Raw genomic sequence first — 14696 nt, forward strand, 5'->3', positions numbered from 1 at the left:
AGTTGGAACAAAATTCCTTAGTTCTGTATAGAAGATGCTAGAACGTTCAAGATAGTCTGACTCACATATGTGTGAATTCCCTTACAATGGCAGCAGCGATTGGAACCGTCTTTGTCTCTTTGTTTCACTCAAGAGTTTATCATCTGCACAGAGTTACTCAAACAGCAGATGGTTTTCAAGACAGCACAGTGGGAACCTACAAAATCACTTAAAACCAGGGAATTCCCAGTACCATCCATCTGCCACCTTCTGTCCAGCCAAGTAAGTCACAAGGTCAGCGTAGGCCAAGAGACGGCAATGCATTTTCATGAATGAGTGGGGTTAGGAAAATTTGCTGACCATATTTGTGGACCATCTACCCTCTGTTGTTGTGTGCCACTTGGGTGCCTTCAAGTGTTGGTTGCTTATTTGTGTGTAGGTAGCTTTGGGATTAACAGCAAGCTCCATAGCTTCCATTTCCTTATAATAAGACAATAAACTCTGTATTGAAAATCCATGAATGAGGTCCTACCAGCAAGATCGGGGGGAGCCGTGGGAAAGAGTAGCTGGTCCTGGGAGTGTACGACATATCGTTTGCTGTGTCTGCACAAACAGCAAGTCTTACCAAATGTTCCATCCCAGAGTTTGACAGTCTTGTGGCATTTTTTTTGCTTCAGTACCCAGACATCTTTAGATCACTTGGAGCCACATGGTATCAAATACCAGGAAAAAGAAGCAGGGGATGAAACAAACAAGAGGCTCTTTGTCCATATTTGAATGTGGTAGGGGGCTATCTTAGTGTGCAGAGAAATACTGTACACAGGGATGCCTCTGGCAAGACAAGTTAGCAAGAAAGTATGCTGGCCTTGCGATGTTTTCACATGGTCTATTTGAGTGAATGACTTCCTGGTCAGCATACACACTCAGCTGCTGGAACGTGTGTGTGATTTTTCATGAGTTTTTGAAGGTTGATCTGAGTCAGTAGTTAGAAAATTTGATGTCTATGTTCCCACTTCTTGCTTTCGAAGGTGCACACGCTGATGATGGTGTTTGAGAATTGTTCCCTAGGATTCCATAGTTTCTATTAAAATAAGACCATAATAAAAGTAATTTCTTCATGTGAGGACTGCATAATATATTGCAAATATTCATGTAAAAAGTCCTGACCCATAAGTGTAATGTTTTAGCTTTAGTGATTAATTGAAGAAGTCTAAGTGCAGTAATTTGATACCGTGTAACTAGTTATGAAATCCTGAGCATGTCATTTTAGGATTATTCTGTAAGACTAACAAATAATACATACAGACAAGCAGTATCTATACAAACAAGCTGTTGTCCATGCCTAAATTCAAAACCCAGAGTTATTTTGAAAGGTGCATTATTCTGGTTTCTGGTTGAACTTACTTTAACTACACTAGTACTTTACCTGCCTCAAAATGTGCTCTCACAATTTTCCATTGTTAAAGAAATACAGCCTTAAACTCTTAAAGTGTTCATCTCTAGCTCTCAGATGCCACTTGGCCGAGATCATTAGCAAGAAGTTGTACAAAGACCACTCCAATGGTTTAGAACAACTGAAATGTGCCTACTAGTGCACAGAAATAATTTTGTGGCCTAAAAGGATCAAAATGTCACCATTGAAACTTTTAGAATATTGTGTCCAATTACGTCTTGTGTCCATAGTGATGAATCTTCACTCTTGATTCCACTCAGTTTCACTTTTCCATGGAGGACTATTAAGTGGGAAACTATCCAAACCTTTAATTCAGGATATATGATTTTTCAGTGTTCATGATTCCACCATAGTCACAATTAAACTAATATTAATGGAAAATTTTGGCAATTAAAAAAATGCAGCCTCGGGGGACAGCTTTGTGGTACAGCTAAGTTAGGCAGTCTCCTGCAAAGCCAGCAGCCCATAGGAGCCCAGTTAGAATTCCTGCTGTTCCACTGGTAACGCGGCTCCCCTCTGGAGAAAGCAGGGGAACATGGCTCAAGTGCTTGGTTCCCTTCCACTCCTGTGGAAAGGCCAGATGGAGTTCCTAGCTTTTGGCCTGGCACAGCCATAGGAATTGTAACCTAGGAATTACGGAAGGAACCAGTGGGCAAAAGATTCCTCTAGTTATCAACTTTCTGTTTTTCTCTGTGACTCTGCCTTTCAAATAAATGAATCTCAAAAAAGGAGAAAAAATGTACTATCACTTCCAAGCAATGCTTGAAGTTTGTTTTATAAAGACTATGCATCTGCTTGCTGATGTTCATGGCTTTTGCCACTTTTTACCTACTCCTAGCATAATATTTTAAGTGAAGCTGTGTGAAACAACAACAACAAAAAAAAAGTTTGGAAGAATCAGAAGCAGAAAACCACACTAGAACCTAGAGGAAATGAACTTCTGTCAAACTGTCACTATATCTGAAGCGATCTGTTGACAACAGCTCAGTCTTGCACTAATGGTGAGGTTTGTGACTACACAGGCTGGGGCTTGACTGCCAGCTGCACTCCTTGCTGGCTGCATGCCTCTTGGAGAATTGCTTCTGAGCGTTACACCTCATGTTCTTTGTGTCAAAGGCTACATAGAGTACAATAGGCCATTAACACTCAACTGTTCATTGCTATCATCCTTTGCTTCTCACAATCACCAAAACTAAGATCCAATACACCTTTCCTTGAAATGCCATCATGAATGCTAGTACTATACTTAAATACACATTCATCATAAAAATCAACACTGGTTATGTTCGTGTGGGGTATGAAAGGGAGTAACTATATAAGGTTTTTAGCTTCCAAAAGTGTATAAAATAGGTGATGACCAATACTGAAGAATATGCTACATCAATATGCTAAGTGATCAATTTACCTGCATGAATGCAGTGATGGTTAGTGCTGTCTGTGTAGGGATGGAGCACCATTTCTATTTTCTTTAGTAAATATTTGTAAAGGGATCAGGAAGGATTTTGCTAATATGATTGAAGTTTCTGACTTTGTGTGTGATCAGTGGTTAAGGCGCCACGTGGGATACCCACGTCTCTTATTGGAGTGCTTGGTTTGTAGTCCCAGGGCTGTTCAGTTGCCTGCTGTCCCTGGTAGACAACAGATGGTGCTTCAGGTTGCTCCTACCCAAATGGAGCCAGGATTGAGGTCCTCTCTCCCATTGTCAGCATGGCCTCGCCCAGTTGTTGCAGACATTTGGAGAGAGAACCACTGAGAGAGGGACCTCTATCTCTTTACTTTTGCATAAATCCACTGTCTAGAATGATTGCTATTAATGTCTTACTCAATGTAGTTTGTATCTTTTATTTTTTTGTAAGATAGGGACTGTTTATGCACACACACACACACACACACACACACATATATATACATCTAATCTGTTTACCATTTATCATAACAGTATACGAAAATTTATTTAGTGGTGGGTACATGAATAGCTAATGTCTGATGAAAAAAATTCTTACAAATTATATGGATAACTTTGAGTATTTCTCCAGAAAAATTCTCTTAAATGGATGTTATGGGCCAAAGAGTTGGCGATATTTAAGGCCATTGATAATCTCAGACAGGGCTATGAACCACCTCCTTCGTGTTACTAAAACTCTTGGGATAGAAAGGCTTTTGTCGATCTAGTTTCTCAGAGTATTCCAGATGAGAATTATCTTCCTCAAAAAATCATGTTACTTGTTACCTGTTATAAGCATGCAGGATATTTTTTTCTGACATTGAAATATTTTATGTGGGCTTTTTATGCATGTAATAGCTAAGTTTAGGCAACAGGTATCATGACATGTAACATTTTACTTTCTTTTTTGAAATAGGTATAACGTATTTTGAGTTACTTATATGTCATCCCAGAACTATTGTGTTCCATCTTAGCCTTCATTGTGTAGTCTGTATTGTTTACAGTAATGCACTAAACATTGCATTGAGGAGTTAGAAATTGAATACAATTAAGGAGAGGAAAGTGACACCAGGACATACTTAAATGAGATTCTAAAAGTACTTGCAAGAGAAAATGACAAAATTCTCATTTAGCAAAATGAAATAAACAAAAAGCATATAATTGATATAAGTGATATTTTTCAGTTTGGGTTTTCTGCTGTGCAAAAAATAGTGCTTCTCTTTTAGATTAGACCAGGGCCCTGATTATATAAATCTTTAAAGCTGAAATAATTAATAAATTATCCAAGGGAAAAATATAACATGAGAAAAGGAAGTCTATTCTCTGATCTCCATCAACTTCCAAATGCTTCAGTATAGATAAATACAAAATCAGCAGAAAGGGGAAGAGAGGACAGCCAAGGGGATAAAAGTCTCATGGAGGCAAGCAGATGATTTTTGGGAAAACCTGCTAATGCAGTGCAGCTATGTCAGGTGCTGCTTCGAGTCTCAAGAACACTGGTGAAAGCTCTCCTGGGACCTGGAGGAGTCAAGTCCATTGACAAGAATAGTTTTTGTTGATGTGCTGGAGTCAGGGGCCAAATTGGAATGAACTGAAGCTTGGATGACTGGTGAGGAAACAGAGGCAGGACATACCATTAATGCATTTTCCATGAAGTTTGGCTACCAGGAGGAAAGAAGAAAATAGTACTCTAACAGGAAATGGGTCAATGGGACCTTTGTTTTTCTAAGACGTGACTTGTTAAGTTTTCTGTAGTTATAAATGATGCGTAAGCAGAGCGACATGTCTCAGAAGAGACAGAAACAATAGACAATGACCTGAAGGAGTTGGGAGCTACTAGTCCCATTTAGGCTTTGGAGGTGCTCTAGCCACACTGCCATGAAGAAATAAGGGTATGTCAGGATTTTCAAAGGCAGAAACTGGCTTATCCCTTCCCAGTTACTTTACCATCTTTGATTTGCAAGTCAGAGAAACTTGTTCCAGTGCATACTTGAGATGGTGTCTACAAATCCAATCGTGAGGTTGTGAAAGTGTGTCAGATGAAGCAGTAGTGTAGCGATAAAGATCCAAGTGGGAGAAGTGCTGTTACTAATGTGCATACCATTTTGACTGTTCTGAGAGGAATCACAGAAGCATCCAGGATAAATGTGCAGCAATTCTCAGCCGACTTCAGGGCCACAGGCTGAGAGTAAGCAAAACAAACGTCCACTATTTCAAGATAATGTACAGTACTGTGGACATAGAACAGATGTGAAACAAATTCACTTTGGGGAAGCGTGGCAACTCTACCTATTCAAATAATCATGCCAAAGTCTTAGAACACAATCCATGAAGTGCATTCATTTTTTGTGTAACCCAAACCAGGTCTCTGGTGGTTTCAAAGATCCCAACTTACTTCTCTTATTTAGGCTATGGATAAAGATTTTGCATTCTTGGCCATTGAAAAATTAAATGCAATTGCCTGTGTATAAACCAATGCCTACTATACAGCAGGCACTTAAATCAGTCTTAACTCAATCTGAGTTTCTACTCCGAGAACTAAAGCAAGGAAATGAGGCACTGTAACAGTCGAGTCTTTGTGAAAAGTTGCATGGCTAGGATTTCAGTCAAAATATTTCATTTACTTTTGTCTTAGAATTAAGAGATTAAATTTAGGTAAATCTCTCACAGCATCATGCTATTGAGAAAAGGGATGAGAAGGAGTAAAATGTGACTTTCTATAAAGTGATTTATTAACACCACTGCACTTGCTCTGTAATCGTGTTTGGATTAAATGCTCATGAATATTGACTATGTCTGGTTTGCAGACTGTACTGCATAGGAGTCTCGGCATTTGAACCTGGGGCTGTATGTTGAAATGAGAAGCACTAATCCTCCTTTACTATCAAGATCATGTTTAAAAAATATTGTTCAAATATTCATCAAGGAAGGTGGATGAAAGGGCTCCTTAGAAGTCAGAAATACAGTGTTAGTGGTCAGTGTTTAAGCATAGTCTTGGCTTGGGGTTGGCACACTGGCTCAAATATCTAATTTTCTACCTCCAAGTGCCAGGATCCCATATGGGCATCAGTTCATGTCCTGGCTGCTTCATTTCCCACCCAGCTTGCTGCTTGTGGACTGGGAAAGCAGTGGAAAATGACCCAAGTCCTTGGGACTATGCACCCACATGGGAGACCCAGAAGAAACTCTTCCTGGCTTGGATCAGCTCAGCTCCAGATGTTGAGGCCATTTGGGGAGTGAACCAGCAGATGGAAGATGTTTCTCCCTGCCTCTCCTTTCTCTGTAAATGTGCTTTTCCAATTAAAATAAATACATCTTAAAAAATAAAAATAGCCTTAGCTGTCAATAGAAGCTTATAAGCAACTGAAGTTTCATTCAAATTGCATGCTTAATTATTTCCAGTGAATAAGGTTCTATAGCAAGACTATGTTTAAAAATTCTGCTTTGAAGAAAATATCGTTTCTACCTACAGCTTTTCTGTGACTTTGAATAGAAGGTGTGCCTTAAGTGGTAGCCTATATACAGGGATTATTATTTTTTTGAAAATAAGGCAGTATGATATTACTGGCGGTGGGTTTTATTTATTCTTTGGAAAGCATAACAACACAGAAGCAGCAATCTTCTGTTTGCTGGTTCATTTACCAAATGCCTACAGTAACATGGAATGGGCCAGGATGAAGCCAGGAGCTCAGAACTGAATACAGGTCTCCCTTGCGAACAGCAAGGACACAGGTAGTTGAGCTATCATGTCCTGCTTTGGGGGGGTATACACTGCAAGGAGCTGGATTTGAAAAGGGAATCAGGACTGGAACAGAACATTTGATAAAAGAGCTAGGCTTGCCAGGCACAAGATTAGCTGCTACACTACATGTAGTACCCCAAGGAAGGATTTACCAATCCTAAATTGCTAAAATGTGATAGGCTGTGCTTTACTCTAATTACTGTATTTTTATGCTTTAGAAGAGTGTGAGAAAAGCCATTGTGTGGTGGGTTATGTATTTCCACTAACCTGGAGACATAGTAAGAAGGATGAGAGCCCCATTCATCAGGAGTTATGGTAATAACAGGGGGGCCAGGAAGGGTGACGGGGAAAGGTCTTGGGAAAGCAGTCTTCCCCTTTGCTCTGTCTCAGAAATATTCAATGAGGCTTGTCAAAGCCAGTGATGACAATATAGCCATCACTGTGATGAGGCAGTCATGAAAGACATTATGTGTAGCTTGACTGGGGAAAAATGTTTGAAAGACAAAGTGACAAGTCTTAAAATTCCTAAAGTTTCAAAATGTCAACAAGTTGCATGAACAGTTGTGTTCTGAGATATGATGCTACTCTTTCTTATCCATCCCTTTGAAATGCCCATATCAGTAATGGTCGTGGAGACAGATGACATAACTAAGAAATCATTGTGTAGAACTATTCTGCAGTCAGAATCATTGAGGACATAACCCTTGGGTTCCCTGTCTTGTGGCTGCCAACCTGCTATGAGGAGCCCGTGACATCTTCTTTGAAGTGATCAATTCATCAGTATTCAATTCAGTGGAAGCTTTGCTCCATGCCCTATGCCCTGACTTAATCTCCCACCTGATTGTGAATGAAACAGCTGAAGGATCTTCTTTAGAAATGACAATGGAGAAGGAATATGGAAGTTGTTATTGTAGAGTATCTTCAAGGGCAAATTCCAATAAAATCCACTCTAATCCTCAAAAATAGAGGCAAAAATTTTGTATGCAGAGTTAACTGACCATGGATTAGAATCTTTTGAAAGAATTTAAGGCATTTTCTAGTAATGTTCAGGAAGCTTTATTTTCTATGATTGTCACAGACTTATAAAATTGCTGTTACAAACGGATAAAATCTGGCACCAGAAAGGTTTGACCAAGTTGCCTAGTGGATTCAATCTTTCGGGGAAAACAGAAACTTGCAGTACTAAAGCTAATTGACTCAAGAAGCAATCAGATATTCCTATCTTCCCCCAAAGCATTTTCCTGAGCTACTGGGTGAAGTACCATTCAGTAACAATGCAGAGGTTTTTATTTTTTTGCTGCAGCCTGTGGCCATATGGACCTCATTGGTTCTTTCTGTGGTCATTTATGGTTTCATGGGGAAACTGAGCAGGAAGTCACAGGAAGTCAATTCCTGGGCTTGGTGTCGGGAATCCTGGCGGAATTCATTGGACAGACAGGTGCCAGGAGGAAACATGGAGCAGCAGAGCAGCCAGCCAGAGCTCTCCTCTGCTCACTGGCTGCCATTTGAAGAGCTTATATCCGGTAAGCAACTTCCTTAGAACTGGGTCAAATTCATTTTCTTGTGATCCAGTGATTTTCCCACAAGTCAGCCAGCCACATGATGCTCTGAGAGAAGCTGGAAGTTTTCACTGTTGTTAGCTATAGACTTGATCTGCTATGCTGATTTCCCAGGCCAGCCCCACACACTACACAATGGGTCTCTCAGGTCCAATTTGAGCGCACCTAGCAACATTTCTATCATTTAACAGGAGCCTGTTTTGGGAGTTGCATATTATTTTAAATGTCATTGTGCATTCCATTGATTGTAAACATAGCCCCATTATCCAAAAACCAAAATCTCCAGATGGGCAGTCCCAGTTTGTAATATTCCAGGATACTTAGATAATACAGTAAGACCTCAAACTCTCCCTGGTCTGCTTCTCCAGTGATTTTTTTTGTCTTTAAATTATTTGAGATGCCATATATATACACATATATTTGAGATGCCATATATATACAGAGGTAGCGTATCCATTCATTGATTCTCTCCCCAGACACCTACCGCAGGCAGGACTGAGCAGAACATAAACCAGGAGCCGGGCACACAAGCCAGCAAGCCAGGTCGCCCCCTGTGGACAGCATCTACTGTCCCTGGGATTGGTGGGATGCATTAGCAGGAAGCTGAGGTTGGGATACAGTTACTCTAATACGGTAAAGGATTATCTTAACCATTACAGCTACTACTCCTTTTTATTAGGTCCCTTGGCTTACAGGCTGCCAGCATACTTCAGGGTTCTGTATCATGCTGTTATGCAGACAAGTTCAGGCTACTTTCCAGCAGAAGCAGCACACCTACAGTTGTTGCTCAGAACACACCCTCTGTTTGCTAGACCTTCAATTTGCCTACTGTTACCCCTCTGAAACCTTTGTTCTTTTCATGAGTTTTTATATTTTTTTTTTTGGTCGGGGTGAAATCCCCATTGCCCTGTAAATATCTTAAAACCAAATGCCTTTAATAGGAAATATACACACTCTACTGTAATTATTACTGGTAAGATTAACAATCATGCTGTTTCCTCGTGGGACCATCATGATTGCAACAGTGAACAATGGGTTGAATGTGGTTGGTTGGTAGGGATAAGAATCTGGTTATGCAACAAGGTGGAGGAATCCACCATGGTGGGAGGGTTTGGGGAGGGGTGGGGAGAACCCAAGTATCTATGTAATTGTGTCACATAATACAATGTAATTACTGAAGTTAAACAATAAATAATTTAAAAAAAAAAAAAAGAATCTAAAGAATGGTGTACGAATCTTCTTCCCTATACCTTTGTGTTTCAGAAAAATATTTTCTGAATGATTGCCTAGAAGCCATTATGAATGGAACTGATGTGAGGGCGAAGCGTGACTTCCCATCCTAGATTGCACCAACACACCTCCACCAAGGCATCCTTTGTAAACCTGAGTTCTCTTGTTATCTCTTTCTGAATATTGCCACAAAATGGAGCTATCTGTTCATGTCCATGGCTAGTCTAAATTTTCAGAATGGTTTTGTTTTTCGTATATTGTTTCAGCTCAAACTTCAGCAAAGATAAGGAAATTCGAAAGAACCCCCGCCACCGTGCTCCACGCCCACCCCCTGCCAACCACTACGTTTCCATACGCCTAGAGTTAGACTCTGGAGCATATAAAACTTGCTGTATGTTCCAAGTGGATAGAAGGATGGAGTTTGCAGGCCTCTGTGATGGGTGCCCAGTAAGCAGATGTACTTCGGAGGAGATGGGCTGTATAGTTCTTGGGAAGTATTGAAAGAAGGAAAGTCTTTTCCGCAATGTATCAGCCATAGTAGAGTGAGCAGGGTATTGAGCCAAGGCTAATCTATCTTCTGATGCTGTGTAGCTTTGGAAAATGCTGTTTGGGGGTCTATTCGGGGAGGGAAACCACCTCTGGTTTAGCAGCTCTGTGAAGGGCACAGGTGGGAGCAGAGTTTAGGTTCTCTGTATCACACACACACACACACACACACACCCCAGATTGTCTCTTTCTCACACCATATATATCATATCTCTCTCCATGTGTGTATAATATATATGTGTGTGTGACATATACCACCATATTTATGATAAATATCAGTTTTTGTATTTGAAAATTAGTTACTGATTTGTTTTTCTATATTTGGAAGGCAGACAATCTCCAGTTTGCTGGTTCATTCCCTAAATGCCCACAATAGCTAGGGTTCAGGCTAGGTGGAAGGACCCATGTGTTTGAACCATCACCTGTTGTCCCCCACCTCAGCTCCAGGACATGGTTGAACAGGAAGGTGTTAGTGGAAGCAGAGGCTGCAATCAAAAGCAGGCACTCCAGTATGAGGTACAACTATCCCAAGGTGTGGATTAACCACAAGTCAGTGCCTGTCTCGAGGTTCAGGTCCAAGAATAGCCAGTTTGTCCCCTTTTCTGAGCAGGATTGTGTGATTTCTTTCTTTCTTGAAATTTACCCCCAGGATACTTTTAATAATTTAGGATACCATTTTCAAAGAAAGATGTAACAAAACATGACTTTATTCCACATCCCATAAATGCCCCCATCTGCAGGGGGACGATGTTGAAATGTCTGACGTGAATGACACTGCTTGTCATTCATGCAGATGAAGGACTGTGACATAAAGGCCTTTGGATGATGGCTCTCAGGCCAGTCTCACAAAAGAGACATCTCTCATAAAGCCGCACGTGGCTGGCTGCGTAGATGAAAGACAGAGTGAGCTGTCATAAAAAGCACTACTATTAGTGATCTGTGGCATGTGTTTCTAAAATAGGAGTTCCTTTGAAGTTGATACCTCTTAGTAGAGAGGCACTCTTAAGTGTATACTTGAAAATTGATTGCTGTGGCTATTTATATCCTGGAACATATGGGATGGCAGGATTTCTCATATCTGATGTTGCTGCCTGTGCCTTCTGTGTGAGGATACTAAGCCTTGAGTTCTTGTTCCCATAAATCCTATAGGTTGTTTAAAAATGTGAGCACATTTCAATGTGTTCTATTTATATCGAATTCCATAGAAGGCTGTCTTTACTGTCTCCAGGCCATTTATCATGATGACTGCAGTGACTATGAGAAATCAGCAACAGAGAAAGAGGAAGCTGCTTGAGCGTACCATGTTCAGCACTGTCTTCTGTCCGTGTTTAGCGTAACTGCTCAAAGAATTTCAAACGAAATTCTGTATCTTGGTATACTTAATTTCCTTTAGATGCAGGTAAATCCTGACTTTTTCTATGACTGTAGCTGTAAGGAAATACTAATGTTCTAATGTACTGATCAAATATGGTAGCTTTAATTTTTGTGATTTGTTTTCAGTAAGTACGTTTATGAAGCTGTATAGCTGCATATGTTATTTTCCATGATACAGTTTTATGGCTATAGGAATTCCTCCTTGCCCTTCTAGTCCCTTCTTACCCAGTATCCATTCCCAATACGTTTCCCCATATTAGCACTATAGTATTACTGCTACTTTAGTAAGTTACAAGTTTTTTTTTTTTTTTTTAATTTTTACTGGAAGGTCAGATATACAGAGAGAAGGAGAGACAGAGAGAAACTGGCTTACTCCCCACATGGCTGCAGTGGCTGGAGCTGAGCTGATCCAGTTCCAGGAGTCAGGAGACTCTTCTGGGTCTCCCACACGAGTGCCGGGTCCCAAGGCTTCGGGCCATCCTTCACTGCTTTCCCAGGCCAGAATCAGGGAGCTGGAAGAGAAGTAGAACATTCAGGATACGAATCTGTATCCATATGATATCCTCATGCATGCAAAGCAAGCACTCTTAGCTTTTTTTCCCTATTTATTTAAGCTTGAAAACTGTTTCATTGTCTTTAGTTTTCAGCAGTTACCAGCGTGGTTAGTTGTGCATTGTATTTTGCTCTTTGGAAAGTGATTTGTATCTTTGAGTTTGGTGGATATATCTTGTCATGTATTCTTGCTCTTCTTTCCTTTGTACTTTAGGATTACAGTCAAGAGTTAGGTCAACCATTCTTGTTCTATCTTCCACGTCTTTTACCATTATTTTTTCTGTGAGCTTGAAAATATCTTTTAGTGATTGCATGAAACAAATTCTGCCTTTAATTTACTTAAATTTATATAAATTGTATCATTCACTAAATTATTCATTATCATTCATTTTCACTTCTGAAATTTCAAGGTACTTTTTAAAATAATCTCAACTTTCCTTGGCAAATTATATCTAATGCATGATTTGTCTAACTAACATCAGGGTATTTTGATGGTATCTGAAGACTCTATAGGTTTGTTTTTAAATTTTGTTATCATTGAATTTCCATCCTTTTGTCATATCTCCTGTGTGTTTGGTTGTGATTAGAGATTTTGGATATCTTGTGTTAAGAGTTTGCAGATGCAATTAATTTGAGACCAATCATGTTATTTTTTTTGCAATTTTTTTTTAGCTTATGGAGTCTCTCAAAATTTGAAGTTGTCATGATATAATTTCTGGAATTGTGGATTGAAAATCATTGAATGTGGGCTATCATTTCTCAAAGAGCCTTTCTCTACTGAGATGGGCCTTTCGCAGTATCAAATAAAATGAGATTCTCCAATCCTCGTTTTTGTTTATTCCGATGTTGCCAGACTCTGAACTCAACCGTTATCTGTGCCAAACTATAAAAGTGCCTATTTCACCACTGCGTTTCTTGGCACTACTCTTTCAGAGTAGCAAAGACTGATACTTCAAGGGAAAGCAGCTATAAATCCCAGGGCGATTTCACTGGAGTATCATTCTGCCCCAGATTTTCGCCTGATAAATTTTAATCATCCTTCCTATTCTTGAGTCTTTTTACGACACATTTTCCCCCAGGCTTTCTCATTATCAAGGGATTTTGGTTCCAAATTACCTAATGTATTTTAGTAGAATTAAAATTTACTTAAAATTCTAAATTATTATTGCTTAAAAATTATATGATCTTCCCACTTTGAACTTCTGACAGTTGATAATTTGAACTATGTGTTACGATGCACCTCCTCAGTGCTGTACCAGTTACTACCATTTAGAAGAACTCAAGTTTTCCTTCATTTGTAAAACTAGGACTAAAAATAGTAGGGACATTTTTTAAAGCTCCTTCCATTTTGATTGAAAGGGCAGATTTACAGAGAGAAGGAAATACAGAGACAAAGATCTTCCATCCATTGGTTCAGTCCCTAAGTGACCACAGCTGACAGAGCTGAGCCGATCTGAAGCCAGGAGCCAGGTGTGTCTCCCACATGGGTGCAGGGTCCCCAGGCTTTGCGCCATTCTCCACTGCTTTCCCAGGCCACAGGCAGGGAGCTGGATGGGAAGTGGAGCAGCTGGGACATGAACTGGCACCCATATGGGATCCTGGAACACAAAAGGTGAGGATTTACCTGCTGAGCCATCACACCAGGCCAGTAGGTACATTTTTAAATGAAATTTCATTTGTAATTGGTCATCTGGAAAACCTTTTAATTAGAAGCATTCATAATGAGGCAGACTGATGTGTTTGTTAAGTTTAATGTCTTCAAATTCATTAGAAAAGTGAATTTGGACTATTTTTCATATAACATACTTCCACTTACTTACAGATGATAGTTATAGTCTGTTATTGTTACTGTCTTAACAATGTTTGCAATAAAGTAAATAATCAGCAAATTAGGGTTTGTAATTTATTCTCTGCCTTTTGGCTAAGATCAAATTTTCTTTCATGAAACTATTCATATTTTTGCATTATTAAAATTTCTCTTTGAGTCATTTCAAATACATGTTCAATTTGATGTCTATAAAAATGACTCTTTATGGAGCTAAATTTAATGACTGTCTTGGTACCCATTTTCCAAGACTAATTCTGACTTTTTTTCAGGTCTTAGTGTAGCCCAATGGCATACACATTCATTTATCTTCTGTATTTTTTGTTGGCGAGATATTCCAATACATTAGCACCCAACATTGTTGTTTAATTGTCTTGTTTATCTCTTTTCTAGTATGCCATATAACTATGCCACACAAATCTTTTTATTTCCAATAATACAGAAGAAAAAGGGACATGAAATTTGCATGTGACTAGCAATCACAAGCTTGTATATTTAAAAGTAGACATTATTAATCCATCAGCTGTTAAAGAAATGTGGAGGAAATCTATCACATGTTCTAAAAATGTATATGCTTCTGAAGACAGCACTATGTTTTAATGCATTTTTAAAATCGTACCATTGATATTCTGTCCATTTTAAAATTCACATTGTATATATTTATGGGCTGTGATGCTATATTCCAGTGCATGTACTCAGTAAAAATCAGGGCTGTCAGATTTTCCCTTCCCTTGGAGCCTCAGAACTCTTCTCTTCCTTGATACTGTGAACGGCAGGCACCTCTTTGTGGTATCACCTAAGCAGCTTACTCCTTCCATCTAACCCTGGGTGAATTTCCAAGGTGGAAGATCTTGGCCCTTGGTGATAGGCCAATGCTTACAATTACTGACAAATACCAATGTTTACCTACAGCTTATAAGCAATTAGGAAACTTTTCAACAGAATGTATTAGTTCCTTTCTTTCTAAAAATATTTAATTCTTTAAGCTATGT

The sequence above is a fragment of the Ochotona princeps genome, chromosome 19 (assembly GCF_030435755.1).
Source record: "Ochotona princeps isolate mOchPri1 chromosome 19, mOchPri1.hap1, whole genome shotgun sequence".
Classification (NCBI taxonomy): domain Eukaryota; kingdom Metazoa; phylum Chordata; class Mammalia; order Lagomorpha; family Ochotonidae; genus Ochotona; species Ochotona princeps.